The sequence below is a fragment of the Danio rerio genome, chromosome 12 (assembly GCF_052040795.2).
Source record: "Danio rerio strain M-AB ecotype USA chromosome 12, GRCz13ab, whole genome shotgun sequence".
Classification (NCBI taxonomy): domain Eukaryota; kingdom Metazoa; phylum Chordata; class Actinopteri; order Cypriniformes; family Danionidae; genus Danio; species Danio rerio.
This window is the reverse complement of record NC_141032.1, coordinates 8,727,077-8,742,152: the sequence shown is the minus strand read 5'-3', so window position 1 is coordinate 8,742,152 and position 15,076 is coordinate 8,727,077. Positions and strand designations below refer to the sequence as shown.

At 30.5% G+C, this 15,076-nt stretch overlaps 2 protein-coding genes across 2 annotated transcripts in view; one reads left to right on the top strand and one right to left on the bottom strand.

Annotated features, from left to right (window-relative positions):
* The window catches only part of arid5b (AT-rich interaction domain 5B), a 254,828-nt gene that overhangs the window by 237,080 nt on the left and 2,672 nt on the right, over window positions 1-15,076 (bottom strand). The gene's annotated exons all lie outside the window — the stretch shown is intronic.
* tmem26b (transmembrane protein 26b) overlaps window positions 233-15,076 on the top strand; it is an 87,119-nt gene continuing 72,275 nt past the window's right edge. The window contains exon 1 of the mRNA XM_087274513.2: window positions 233-258. The gene's annotated coding sequence lies outside the window, so the exon portion shown is untranslated. The remainder of the gene's footprint in view (window positions 259-15,076) is intronic.

Sequence of the window (15,076 nt, the reverse complement as noted above, 5' to 3'; positions counted from 1 at the left end):
AGGACTGCATAATAAGCCCTTGCTTAGTGTGTTTTCCTGAGCAGGAATAAGAGGAACATTAACACCTCACTGCCAACTAGCGTTTCGGATATGCTATTATCACTTCTGTTATGCGCAGAAGTATAAACCACGCTTAAGAAGCTGAAAAACGGAAGCGTCACGGTTTTTAAAGAGGACCGGATATAGTCAATAAGAAGCTGCGAATAAGAAGCTGGATTCAGCCCCGTTCCTCCTGTTCGCAAACAAAAAAGCAGTCTGGTAAGTTAGAGATTGCTCTGTTTTTTTTTTCTAGGTTAAATATTGTGATATTGTAACGGTTGCTTAATGTTTGATATGCATTGTGTATAAATGTCCCCTTTAGGAGGACTATTTCTGTGGTTGTTTTACTTTTGAGTGTATTTTGGGTGTAATTTTCTTTTCCTTTTGCCTACTCATTGGTAACATTTTTTTTTTTAACATACTTTTTTTTGACGTACAAATGCTTTGGCCTAGTACATGTAATGGCTCTTGTATGAGTTGTATTATTATTTTATAAAACAAACATTTTGGAACAGGCAACCACTGCCAGAAATTTGAAACATCCGTAGTGTTTACATTATTATTATTTTGTTTTTATAAATGTATTTCAGATATTTAAGATAATCTAGCTATTTGATTCTAATGATAATCTAGTTACTACAGCTTTTAGTTATATGTAAGTAATATGTAACATGATTACTACATCTTAGTTGTGCCTTTGTATTAGTATTTGTACAAAATGTCTTGAGCTTATTTGATTACAAATGTAAATAGTCTCCTTTTCACTATGGTAGTGACTAATGGTTAATATTATCAACTAATGTGTTGGGTGTGGTGTGAATTGCATTCAGAAATGTCGATTTCTGCTCGGTCTATTGACCTTATTCTAAAATGCGGAAGTGCGCCTGTTTTCGCGATTGTCTTAGAACTTCCGATTCAGTTGCCTATGGGAGAAATGACTAGGAATAATAAACGGCAGAAAATGGCCAAACTACTTGCTCAACAAACAAATGTTTGCATTACTACACAGACCAAGTAGCATAATATAATAAGAAAATATTAAATTGCAACATCAAGCAGCGTAACGAGCAGTTGTTAACGTCAAAAAATGAATGGAAGTGAATGAGACCGGTTGTCTCGAGCCAAAAAGACTCAAATGGCAGCGCCCGCTCGTCAGCTGAGAATAAGGTGAATACAGAGCAAACAAAGTGAGTTTTGATGACACTTTAGCAGTTTGAAATAATAGATGGGAGAAAGACGTCTGTAAAATAACAGAAAATTAAATGGCAGTAAATTAAGGTTTTTATAACGCCAACTCAGACAATATATCACTTTAAACTATTAAAAATGTTCATAAAAGTCACTTTCTCAAACTTTGCGAGGTTAAAGGTTTTCAGAAGAAAGATCAACGGCCCATAATGCAATTCTAAAGCATAAATAAATGGGGAAAAATAAAAACCTAAATCACAAAAATTGGAAAATTGCAGAATTATTATGCCAAATATATTTGTGTAACAAAACAAAAAAGAAATTGCTCTGAAATTCTCTGATTTTTTTTATACAATTTATGTACAGTTTTAAAGCATATTATAAGTAGCAATACTTAAATGACCTAAAATCAAAAGTAATCCCTTACAGTACTTTGTGTAAACGTAATTAGTAACTAGCTACTCTGTAACTTATAACACCCAACACTGTTAACATTACAAATGCTGTGCTATCAAGCATTGATGCCAGAACTTACTGCCTCTCAAATACTATTTCTGAAGCCCTGCGAGATGAAAGATCGACAAATATAATTAGAAACAAACAGATCTGCGTGAAGCCAAGCTGAACGCCAGCGCTAGAGAGTACAGTAAGATTGTGCGCCCAAGAATTTGTTGGCCCAGGAGGACAAAAACAGTCGATTCAAGAAAAAGCACACAAAATAATAATCATAAAAGTACAAAAAACTGCTGGTCTTCACAGGAGGGTTGTGTTGCCCTCTCTAGGCACAAACTCTAAGTGTTAAATTTTTCTCGGCCGGCTGCCAGAAAGAGATCACTGCAGGCCTGTTGCTGTTTCAGCCACTGCTATCCTTCTAATGAATGACTAACCCCAGCCAGAGGGGAAATTACATCACCTGGGTGTAGAAACAAATAAAAAAGCAACTGCAGATTGGTCCGGGTTTTTTTTGTATCACACGGCCGTACTCGCATACCTTCCTGTTTGCACACACTATACGCTCGCTAAACATTAGCACATTGCCGGTGGTGTTATGTAAAAAGTCTTCACTGTTAAGCATTCAAATAAGCTCGAATGTTGATCCAACGTTCAAACGATATAGATTCAGAGGAACTTGTCAGATCAGTGGCTCTCAAATAGTTTCGCTCCAGGCTTTTTACAATAAACATCAAACACTAACAAAACTGTCTCGCTCATGTAAATATACGACTTACTGCAATTTAAAATGAATGATTTAAATGCTTTATTGAAATAGCCAATTGAAATTATTAATGATTAATAAAGTTATACAATATGTCATTTGTTTAATATATATTTAATTACATGGTCTGAAGTTGTATAACACAATTATATAGTTTAATACACTGCGATTATTTTCTAACAAGTTAATTTACTAATGAATTAATTCACTCAAATAATATAATATCACAAAGATAATAATCTTTAATAAATCATAAGTATAGAAATATATAAATCAATCAATTCATTAAAAAACAACAACCTCCTAATAACAAAATAAATGTGTGTGTATATATACATTTATATCAATTTTAGTTAATTACTGAATTTTTAGTTAACTATTAAATTACTAATTAAATTATTAACTAATATCAATAGTACGTTATTAATAAAAAATCCTAAATAGTATATAAGTATTACATAAATAGTATTATATAGTATTAATAGTATTATATAAACAGAAGATATACATATATATATATATATTAAGGATGATACATACAGGGTTTTCACAGTCGAAACCGAGTACCGATTCCTTGTCATCGTGATCGGCTGATACAAAGTATTGATTCTAAAGCTTCAAGCTTTATAATGCATAAAGCACATTAAGAGAATAAATGAAGGATGTCCCATGTAATCCCTTATACATTTCTCCTTCCACCATTTTGTGTGTACATGTCATGCTCAGAAGCAGCTTTACAGAAAATAATAGATAAAAAAAATTCAAAAACACAGAGCTTTCAGTATTTATACATGCAAAAATGGCTAAATACATGCAAGGACATCACAATATTTTGTCTATGTTTTGAGTTTTTACTGCAAATGTCACATCCATATTGCTGGAAATGCTCATATATATATATATATATATATATATATATATATATATATATATATATATATATATATATATATATATATGTATGTATGTATGTATGTATGTATGTATGTATATATATATATATATATATATATATATATATATATATATATATATATATATATATATATATATATATATATATATATATATATATATATATATTAGGATGTTGTTTTTTTAATTAATTGATTGATTTATAATATATATATATTATATATATTGTATTATATTATATATAAGATATTAAACTTACTCTTTATTAAAGATTATTATTATTATTATTATTATTATTATTATTATTATAGTACTAGTATTATATAAATACATTTAAACTATCGACTAATATTTTATATATATATATATATATATATATATATATATATATATATATATGTATAGTATAGCGATATCAGTAAAGTATAGCTATAATAATCAATATAATAATAAAATACAATATAAGTAGAAATATAAGACAGTAAGCATAATATATGGGTATAATACCAATATTATAATATAATAATAACAAAAATTACATAAAGAGACAGACAGACAGATATAAATAAATAAATAAATACAAATAAATAGTTGCTATATCAAACAAATATTAGCAACAATCTAGGAATAAATAAAGGGATATAAAAAAATTCTAACAAAATAACTAAACTATTTTAGCATTATATTATTAATATGTACAATGCAAAATATAAAAAAATGTAAGCAGCTAATATGATACATAAGCATTATACAAAATACATAATATGCTGTAATAAAGAATTCCATTCAATTACCTCCAAATATTTATTCTGTATACTTTAATATAATAAAATGTTACATAAACATAAACTACCATCAAAACCAAATAGCATAATGACAAATATGTTTATATATATACTAATATGACTACAGAACGCAGCAACATAATATGGGCTCATACTTCAACACTTTTTGCAGCTTTTTAGCAGAACATCCTTGGAAGCAATTTAATTCTGCCAGCTTTTATAACTGACAGCTCATTTGCATACCAAATATAACATGCATAAAAAAATAGGAAAAACAGTATGCATTTTCCCTGACATCATAACAGTTGATACCTGTATTTATAGCACTTCCCTAATTATGCATGATTAAATTCCAAGTCAGCTCTATTATTTGCATTTACCACAGTGTTGTTTTGTTTTTTGGCATGCTCTTTCGACCCTATAAGAACACAACTGTGGCCTGATTCTAGGTCGTGACCTATTGGTTGAGAACCGTAGACTCTCTTCTCATAAATAGGACTTTATGTCTGTTATTGTACCATTAACACAGCATTGTGCAACCCCTGCAAATGCGTGGCCGTTTCTTTGATAGCTGATTAACTTTATCAGCGGTCGTCCGGGTTATTCGCTGCAAATGCAAATGTAATTTAATTGGACAATCTGCTGAGTGCATCTGAGGCTGCCGAGTTGTGAAGCTCACATTACTGCAGGTGCTTTTGGCTGACACTTAATCACATTGTTATTTAAATGCACCATGTCTCATTTAGCAACTACACTGGGAATGTACAAAAAGAACCGTGGACATTCTTCACGGTCTTTCCACGTAACACTTGTTAGGACATGTAGAAAAACAAGTACACTCTATAATACGGCAATATTATAGTGAATCAGATGCATTTTAAGAGCTTTTTGGCAGAGACACGTTTTTTTTTTACTTTAATTTAAAAAATGTATCCTCAGTTTTTTATTTATCTAAGTTAAAATGCATTAAAATTATATTTCAATCGGTTTAAAATTCCACTTAAGTCAAATAAAACGCCGTTTATTTAAAATACTTTGTCAGAGAAAAAATGTGCTTTATTTGTTCAAAGATCAAATTATATTAAAATAAAACATTCTATAAAAATAATATAATAGTATAATGGTCCTTCCACGTAATACTTCTTAGGACGTGTAGAAAAACAAGTGCACTGTATTATGGCAATATTATAGTAAATAAGATGCATTTTATGATCATTTTGGCTGTATTAAGAAATAGCTTTTTTTTGCAAAAACATTTTTTTTTTTTTACTTTAATTTTAATATTTCATCCTCGTTATTTTATTTAACTATTTGACACTAGAAAAAGTTACTGGACAAAAACATCTCAATTGAAACGCATTAAAATAATTTAAATCGGTTTAAAATACACTTAAGTAAAAATAAAAGTCATACTTTTTAGAAGAAAAAATGTGATTTATTTGGTCAAAAATAAAATCATATTAAAATAAATAATTCTATAAAAAATGTATGTATATATATATATATATATATATATATATATATATATATATATATATATATATATATATATATATGTATATATATATATATATATATATATATATATATATAGCATACTCTATATATAAACATTACATTTATTTAATATTATATTGGACCGTGGGCAAAAGCCGTGGACATTCTTTATGGTTTTTCCACGTAATACTTGTTAGGACGTGTAGAAAAACAAGTTCACTCTATATTATGGCAATTTTGTAGTAAATAAATGCATTTTATGATTATTTTGTCTGTATTAAGCAACACATTTCAGCAAAAACATGTTTTTTTTTTCTTTAAACTTTAATATTTCATCCTCAATTGTTTATTTATCAAAATTGCAGTGCATTAAAATGATATTTCAATCGGTTTAAAATTCCATTTAAGTAAAATGAAATGCCATTTAAATAAAAATAAAACTCATTATTTTTTAGAGGAACAAATGTGCTTCAAGTGGTCAAAAGTAAAATTAGATTAAAATAAAGGGTAACACTTTATTTTGATGATCCATTTAAACGTTAGTAGACTATATGTTGATACTGCTCCTTCAACAGACATTTCACTGACTATAAGAAACTTTGCAAGTACAACTTACACTAACCCTAACCCCAACCAAACAGTCTACTTATAATCTAATGAGAATTAGTTGGCACGTAGATGCAATGTAGCTTAAATTCAACAAACTGACCATCAAAATAAATATACATATATATAAACATCACATTTATTTAATATTATATCGGGCCGTGGGCAAGAACCATGGACATTCTTTAGTCTTTCCATGTCATACTTGTTAGGACGTGTAGAAAAACAAGTACATTCTATATTATGGCAATATTATAGTACAAATAATAATGTTTGGCAAAACTTTAATTTTAATATTTCATCCTCATTTTCTTTTAACTATTTGACACTATAAAAAGTTACAAGACAAAAATGTCCCAATTGAAACTCATTAAAATAATTTTTCAATCACTTTAAAATTCAGTTTAACTGAAATGAAATGACATTTAAGTAAAAATAAAAGGCATACTTTTTCAGAGGAAAACATGTGTTTTATGTGGTCAAAAATAAAATGATATTAAAATAAAAAAGGGCAGCACGGTGACGCAGTAGGTAGCACAATCGCCTCACAGCAAGAAGGTCACTTGGTCAGGCCCTGTGCTTGCGTGGGTTTCCTCTGGGTGCTCCAGTTTCCCCCACAAGTCCAAAAACATGCAGTATAGGTGATTTGCGTAAGCTTAATTGTCTAGTGTATGTGTGTGAAAGAGTGTGTAGGGATGTTTCCCAGTGATGGGTTGCAGCTGGAAGAACATCCGCTGCAAAAAAAAAAAAACTTATGCTGGAAAAGTTGACGGTTCATTCTGCTGTGGCGGCTCCAGATTAATTAAGAGACTAGGCTGAAAAGAAAATGAATGAATAAAAGTTAACGATATGTTTTTTTTTGTTAACAGGCTTCCATTTTATTGAGTATTTTTTATAGGCTTGGCCTGTAGACCAAATACTCACTTTTTCCTGTTTTTGAGCGCTGCAGGCCAGATGAATCCAAATTATGTAATTATAATTATGTGGGTGTGTTGTTATGGATATCAGAGTTTGTTTTGTAAGTATCTACTGGGAAATGTGGATGTGTCAGAATGTTAATGCTTTGCTTTTATTTTAAAGTGACACTGAAGACAGAAAAGTATCAAAATTAATGTTTCTGGTCCTTACCTTGATAAAAAAAAAACATAATTAAAAAAAAACATAGTAATAATTCTAATAATTAACTATTTAATCCCGCTTAGCATTTAGCAACTGGAAAATAATAGCTTTAAAATATTAAACCAACACATATTATGTAAACAAACTGAAATGTATTAGTTATTATTATTATTATTAGTAGTAGTAGTAGTATCATTATTACTACTATTATTACTACTACTATTATTATTATTATTATTTTTTAAATCAGCAGTCTGATAAGTCTATAGTTACACTGTAAAATAATTATTGCCTTCATTTTTTTGTTGAATCAAATGAACATTTCTAGTCATCTCAACTTACATCAAACAAACTAAAAATATTGAGTTAAGCTTTGTATAACTTCAAAAATGGGGTTGAGACCTGATTAACTTAAAGAAACAAATACATATTTGTTGCCTTGTCTTCTTGCTATTATATGTTATACAATATACATAAAGTATTAATCATGTTTATTATTATATTTAATTAAATTTTAATTCAATACAAATTTCTGAGAACATCAACTTTTAAATTGTCCAAATTAAGTAATTTACAATGCATATTACTAATCAAAAAATGAATTTTGATATATTTACAACAGGAAACGTACAAAGTATCTTTACTAAACGTTCTAATAATTTTCAGCAATAAATGACATAATTTTGACTCATGAAACAAACAGTAATTGAAAGGGTTAATGAGTTTTGGTAGTTACCATCAGGACTGATGCTGATAAAGAACACTATATCAGTGAAATCGTGAACATATATTAACATAAACATTTATGAAGACTTTTTGACATGGATATTTATGTCCTAGATGTAATTATAACTGTTTAAATTGATGCAAAAAGAGTTCACAACACAACAGTAACTATATAATGCAACTGAAACCAGAAAACAAGCAGAACTCTTTGACTAAGCTGAGGTTAAATGAATAAATTTGGAACTGAAATAGTTAAACAACCAATCAGATGCAGTTTTACGTCCAAATACAATCTAATTAATATTCTGGATGCAGTATGTAATTTGTAACAATATATATATATATATATATATATATATATATATATATATATATATATATATATATACAGTTGAAGTCAGAATTATTAGCCCCCTTGAATTATTAGCTCCCCTGTTTATTTTTTTCCCCAATTTCTGTTTAATGGAAGTAAGATTGTTTCAGCACATTTCTAAGCATAATAGTTTTAAAAACCTATTTATAATAACTGATTTATTTTATCTTCGCCATGATGACAGTAAATAATATTTGACTAGACATTTTTCAAGACACTTCTATACAGCTTAGAGTGACATTAAAAGGTTTAACTAGGTTAATTAGGTTAACTAGGCTGGTTAGGGTAATTGGGCAAGTTATTGTATAACAATGGTTTGTTCTGTAGACTATTGAAAAAAAAATAGCTTAAAGGGGCTAATAATTTTGTCCCAAAAATAATTTTTAAAAAATTCAAAATTGCTTTTATTCTAGCCGAAATAAAACAAATAATACTTTTTCTAGAAGAAAAAATATTGTCAGACATACTGTGAAAATTTCCTTGCTCTGTCAAATATCATTTGGGAAATATTTTAAAAAGAAAAAAAAATTAAAAGGGGGCTAATAATTCCGACTTCAACTGTATATATATATATATATATATATATATATATATATATATATATATATATATATATATATATATATATATATATATATATATATATATATATGACATTAACCCTAAGTCTACTTATTGATCGCAAATCGCCATTTGATGGTATCAAAATTTCTTAAAACATAATTAATGTACCGTTCTTGTGTGTAATTAATGAAACATTTATCATAATATGTTATTTAGAATTACCATTAGGACCGCACAATATATAGCTGAATGATGATCATCGCCATAATAGTATATGCAACATACATATCACAGGCTTGTGTAATAAATTACATTCATGCATTGGTTGTTTATTGAAATTTGACTAATCATATGCTATGCTAACCCAGAGTTGAAAAAACTATCGACAACAGCCAATCAGAGTCAGAATATCTGCAGAGGATTTCTCTCACAGCGTTTTAAACATTAAATGTTTGCACCCAGACACAGCTATTTAGTCTGAATTAGAATTAAATATATATTTTAAATATTTTACCTGTTTATTTTAATATCAATAAAAAAAACAATTAATTATTTTGAAATAACATTTTACAGGGAAATGTTATATCATAAGAAATATCGTTATCGTAACACTTAACAACAGTATCAAACATTGCATATTTTTCCAGTATCATGCAGACCTAATTAGCATAATATTGGCTTAAGCTGCTAAAAAAGTGTTACTCTGCTTTTTTTGTGTGTGTGTATTGCAAAATAAAGTGTGTATTAAAACAAATGTTTCAAACAAATTAAAGGTTTACAAAGCACACCAAGTGTCATTGGCAAACATTAGTTAATCCATTAACAAACACTGACGTTTGTCAGAGAAGTTATGCTAATGTTGATATAAACAAAGCTAAAGTTGAACTTCAGGTAAAACTTTAATTTAAGTATCAAATATTAACTACTATAGCCTATAACCTGCATATAATTAAGTCATTAACTGTTTATTACATATAAATGATGATCCTATTCTACATCCTCAGTCCTTCCCAATATCGAAACATAACTTCTAGTACTTTCTTGAGCTAATAGTCTTAGTTAGTGGTTTGTTAATAACAAGAATTGAACCTTAAAATAAAATGTAGGCAATTTAGGTTAGCTACATTAAATAAAGCAGTTTAGACTTTATGTACATCACCTAAGATTACTAAATTATTTTGCAAGCAGATTTCTTCATCGGTTTACTTGAAGCAACTAATGCCTAGTTCAGACTGCCTGATTTTAGCCCCGATTTTAGCTCGCCGACAGGTTTTGAGAAATCGCCGACAAATGCCTGAAATCACTGCTCGTGCACGTGAGTGACAATCACACCGTATGAACTGTCAAAGACACGATCTGAGAGAATCGACAATGAGTCGCCGATGCCTGTGAGATATTTGGCATGCTAAATATCTGGAGCTGTCGGCGATTCAAATCATGCCGTGTGAAATGAGTTTTGACTGAAAATAACGTCAGCGATCGCCTACAGCCAATGAGAGAGCAGCTTTCACTTGTGTGTGCGTGTGTGTATACCTGCTGCAGGCCAGCGGGAGGCTGGGGGAGAAGGTAAAAGCGCTCTTTTTCGGTTTATTTGGACCCACAAAATGGAGGAAAAACTAGTGGAGATTTGACAGGACTCAGGAGTAACCGTGTCTGTTTGACGTTTCATACAGAAAGAAATTAGTTTATTATCAACGTTGAGGAGAAATGGCTAATTCCATTTAAACTCAGGTGAGCAAATATGTACATGTTCTACCCCATTAAAGGCTTCTTTCTCATTATGTAGTTAATAACAAAAGATATACGACGTGTTTTTGGCTGAGAGACGTAGTTTGGACGAAGTTGTCGGCGATTCTTCCTATAGTAAAGTCATGCAATGTGAAAGTCCCTGTTGCCGATCCATCTTGCAGTGTAAACAAAGCAGCGACGAAATGCTAGCCCAGATAGTCATGCAGTGTGAAAACATCTGTGACATGACTACTTTGAAAATCATGCAGTCTGAACTCGGCATAACATAAACATCAAATGGAGCCTTACTGTAAAGTGTTAACAAACAATATCTATCTATCAGTCTATAAAGAAACCAAATATTTTTAGCCAATACATCGGATAGAGGGGCGACATGGTGGCGCAGTGGTTAGAACTGTCGCTTCACAGCAAGAAGGTTGCTGGTTCGAGTCTTGGCTGGACCAATTGGCATTTCTGTGTGGAGTTTGCATGTTGTTAGTTTCCTCCGGGTGCTCCGGTTTCCCCCACTGACTAAAGTGAATTGGATGAACTAGATTGGCTGAAGTGTATGAGTGCGTGTTTGAAGGAGAGAGTGTATGGGTGCTTCCCAGTACTGGGTTGCAGCTGGAAGGACATCCACTGTGTAAAACATACGCTGGATATGTTGGCGGTTCATTCCGCTGTGGCGACCCCAGATGAATAAAGGGACTAAGCTAAAGGAAAATAAATGAATGAATAATTATCAAATTGAGTTGGGCAATATGGTGATATATGTATTGTATGGACAAAATAAAAAGTCTATCGTTTCATATTTATATTGTTCATCTTGTGGCGTCACAAGAAACTTTGTTTGCAGTAATACTTTATTTGTACTGCACTAATTAATATGAGCGCAATATTACAGAAACATGAATAACAGCATTATGATTTATAAGACGGTTGCAATATTGAATGTACAATGTTTACATTTTGCAATATTTGTTTTATTTCTGAACTGTAAACATCAGTTTTTGTGTTAAAGCGTTTTAGATTTTATTTATATTTATTTTATATTTCTACATTTTTATTCGAACATTTGCCTTGTAGCTCTAAATAAAGTGAGCACTATGAGGATGAGTGCATTTCTAAGTATACTTTACTATACTGAGTATATTCCTGTGATTTTTTTTCTTTTTCAAATATTTTCCAAACTATGTTTAACAGAGAAAGGAATTTTTCACAGTATTTCCGATAATGTTTTTTTCTTCTGGAGAAAGTCTTATTTATTTTATTTTAGCTAGAATAAAAGCAGTTTTGAATTTCTTTAAAACAATTTTAAGGTCAATATTATTAGCCCCCTTAAGAATTATTATTTTTTCGATAGTCTACAGAACAAACCATCGTTATACAAAGATTTGCCTAATTACCCAAAGCCTAGTTACCCAAATTAACCTAGTTAAGCCTTTAAATGTCACCTTAAGCTGTATAGAAGGGTCTTTAAAAATATCTAGTCAAATATTATTTACTGGCATTATGGCAAAGATAAAATAAATCAGTTATTAGAGATGAGTTATTAAAACTAGTATGCTTCGAAATGTGTTGAAAAAATCGAATAATTCTGACTTCAAATGTATTTATAAACTATCAATTGACTGAATGCATAGTGTGCTACATATTTTTAGGAAATTATATGATGACTTGTCTTGTATGATAATAAAAGATTTTTGTCACATCACCCAGCCCTAATCTCGAACATATCATAGGCTGGATTAACGTTAAAGAGTTTATTATAAAAAATTTATAACCAGTGAAATATTTAAAGCATTTGGTGTAGAGATGAACACCACTGTAAACACATCTGAAAATTCTTAAAGAGACAGATTCATTCATTTTCCTTCAACTTAACCCTTTTATTCATCAGGGTAGATTTACACCCTGTAGAATGAACCGCCAACCTATCCAGCATATGTTTCACACAGCAGATGCACTTCCAGCTGCAACCCATACTAGAAAACATCCATACACACTCATTCGCACACATACTCTACGGCCTATTTAGTTTATTTAATTCACCTATAGCGCATGTCTGTGAATTGTGGGGGAAACCGGAGCACCCGAAGGAAACCCACACGAACATGGGGAGAACATGCAAACTCCACACAGAAACGCCAACTGGCCCAGCCGAGGCTCAAAGCAGCGACCTTCTTGCTGTGAGGTGACAGTGCTAATCACCCCTTACGGGACAGATCACCACTTTCCTCACCAAAGAAAATTTCTCACACTAATGAGGCGGTAAACTTCTATGAATTTACTTCTTCTGCTGAAAACAAAACAAGATATTCTGTAAACAATCACCAATAGTAAGAATAAAACAAATCCTATGGAAGTCAATGGCTTATTTTCCATTATTCTTCACAATATCTTGTTTTGTGTTTAACAGAATAAAAACTCAATCAGGGGTGCGTTTCCCAAAACCATCTTTAGCCAACTAAGGTGGCAAGTTCAGTCATTACAAACATAGTTTGTTGATTTGCCGTTACCCAAATCCGACACTCCAACGAACATTGGCAAACTGCATCGCAAACTTGAGGTCTCGCAACTACAACTCTGGAGCTGTAGTTAGACACATAGTTCCTGGCTGTGTTCTATTCCCACTTATCCCCCCTATGCCCTATTCATTTAGAACATTTTACCATTTAAAGTTGGAATTATTAAAAATAAAAAAGCATTAAAGTCATCTGTCTTAGGCGTAATTTGCTTCCAAACTATTTTTACAGTTCAGTTTTAGCGATCTTCATGTTTACAATTGTGCTCCCTTCGCAGTGCAATTTGACATTGATGTCATTTTTAACAGCCCCATGGCGAAAGCTATAGGTGATATATTATTTAAAAGCGGAATTTATGTTACGTCTCCAAAGCTTGTGAAAACAAAAAGCATACCTTAATTATTTTATTTTAATTTACTTATTATGTAACTGTACTGTATATGACATGAGTCTGCTGGTTAGAACTTTCTGCAGTGATTTACAACAGTCAAACTGTAAAAGTAGACTATTAAAAAAAAATAAACAAATAAATAAATAAACAATATCCTACTTATTATTATTATTATTATTATTATTGTTGTTGCTTTTATTATTATTATTATTATTATTATTGTTGTTGTTGTTTTAATTATTATTATTATTATTATTATTGTTGTTATTATTATTATTATTATTATTATTATCATCATCATTAATATTATTAATTTTATTATCAAAGTATTTTTATAGTTTTTTTTTTTCATTTCTAATAAATAATAAATATTACATTTCATTTTATAATAAATAGCCTCATTGTTTATTTATTTATTTATTTATATGATTTATATGATATTAGAATACGTGTTAGCTTTTGTAAGTGATTTTGTGTTTTAGAATAAAATTTATAATGTTCAACTTCTCAATAGTATTAGTAAAGCAAACACAGGCCCTATGTGCCATTTACATATATTTCAGTTAATATGGAAAGCGAGTGCATGTTTTTACCAAAACTAATATTGGATTTAATTTTAAATGTATGTGCGTGCAAAACAATATCATTTGCACAAAAAAATTATGGGGTTTTTCTCTAAAGAAGTAGTTACGCCACCCAGATTAGAGCATCATTATGGGCGTTTTACGATATAACGAACGTGGTTCAAGCGATGGATCTGCGACAGAGAAACTACAGGTTTTGGAAAAACTTGTCACTATATAGTTCTTTTCCCAAACGATGCATAGTAATATGATAGTTCAGCCGTGAGTTACATTGTTGTTTAGAAAACGCACCCCAGGTCTGGAACAAGTGTAAATGAGTAAATGATGACAGAATGTTCATTTGTTGAGTGAACTGTCCCTTTTAAAAGACATCCTAAATAAGAAATAAGTATTCGGAGGTAATAAGAATATACTTATTAATATTATTATTAATCATTGGCACATGTCTAGTCCCCAAAAAATGACTAACAGCTAAAACAATCTGGCATATTCTCATTAAAAAAGAACTGTAAAGTACACCTAAGAGCGGTGCATTGTCCTTGGCCAGTAATCCTATCTCGCAGGCCGTTTCAAGATCAGCAGTCATGAATGCGTAATAAATTTGAAAAGCAAATAATTGGCATTGCTGTTGCGTGGGGGAAGGGAATGGAGGGAAGCCGGTGGCAAGTTGGAAGGAGGACAGAGCTCTGATCAACTGAACAAACAGTGCATTAAGACTAATGCTTTTCCTCAACAACACCTCGTTACATTGTGTAAACAGCATGTTTTCAAGGTCGCTGCTGCCAACAGTTTATGTTTCCACCTAATATTGATAATAGTT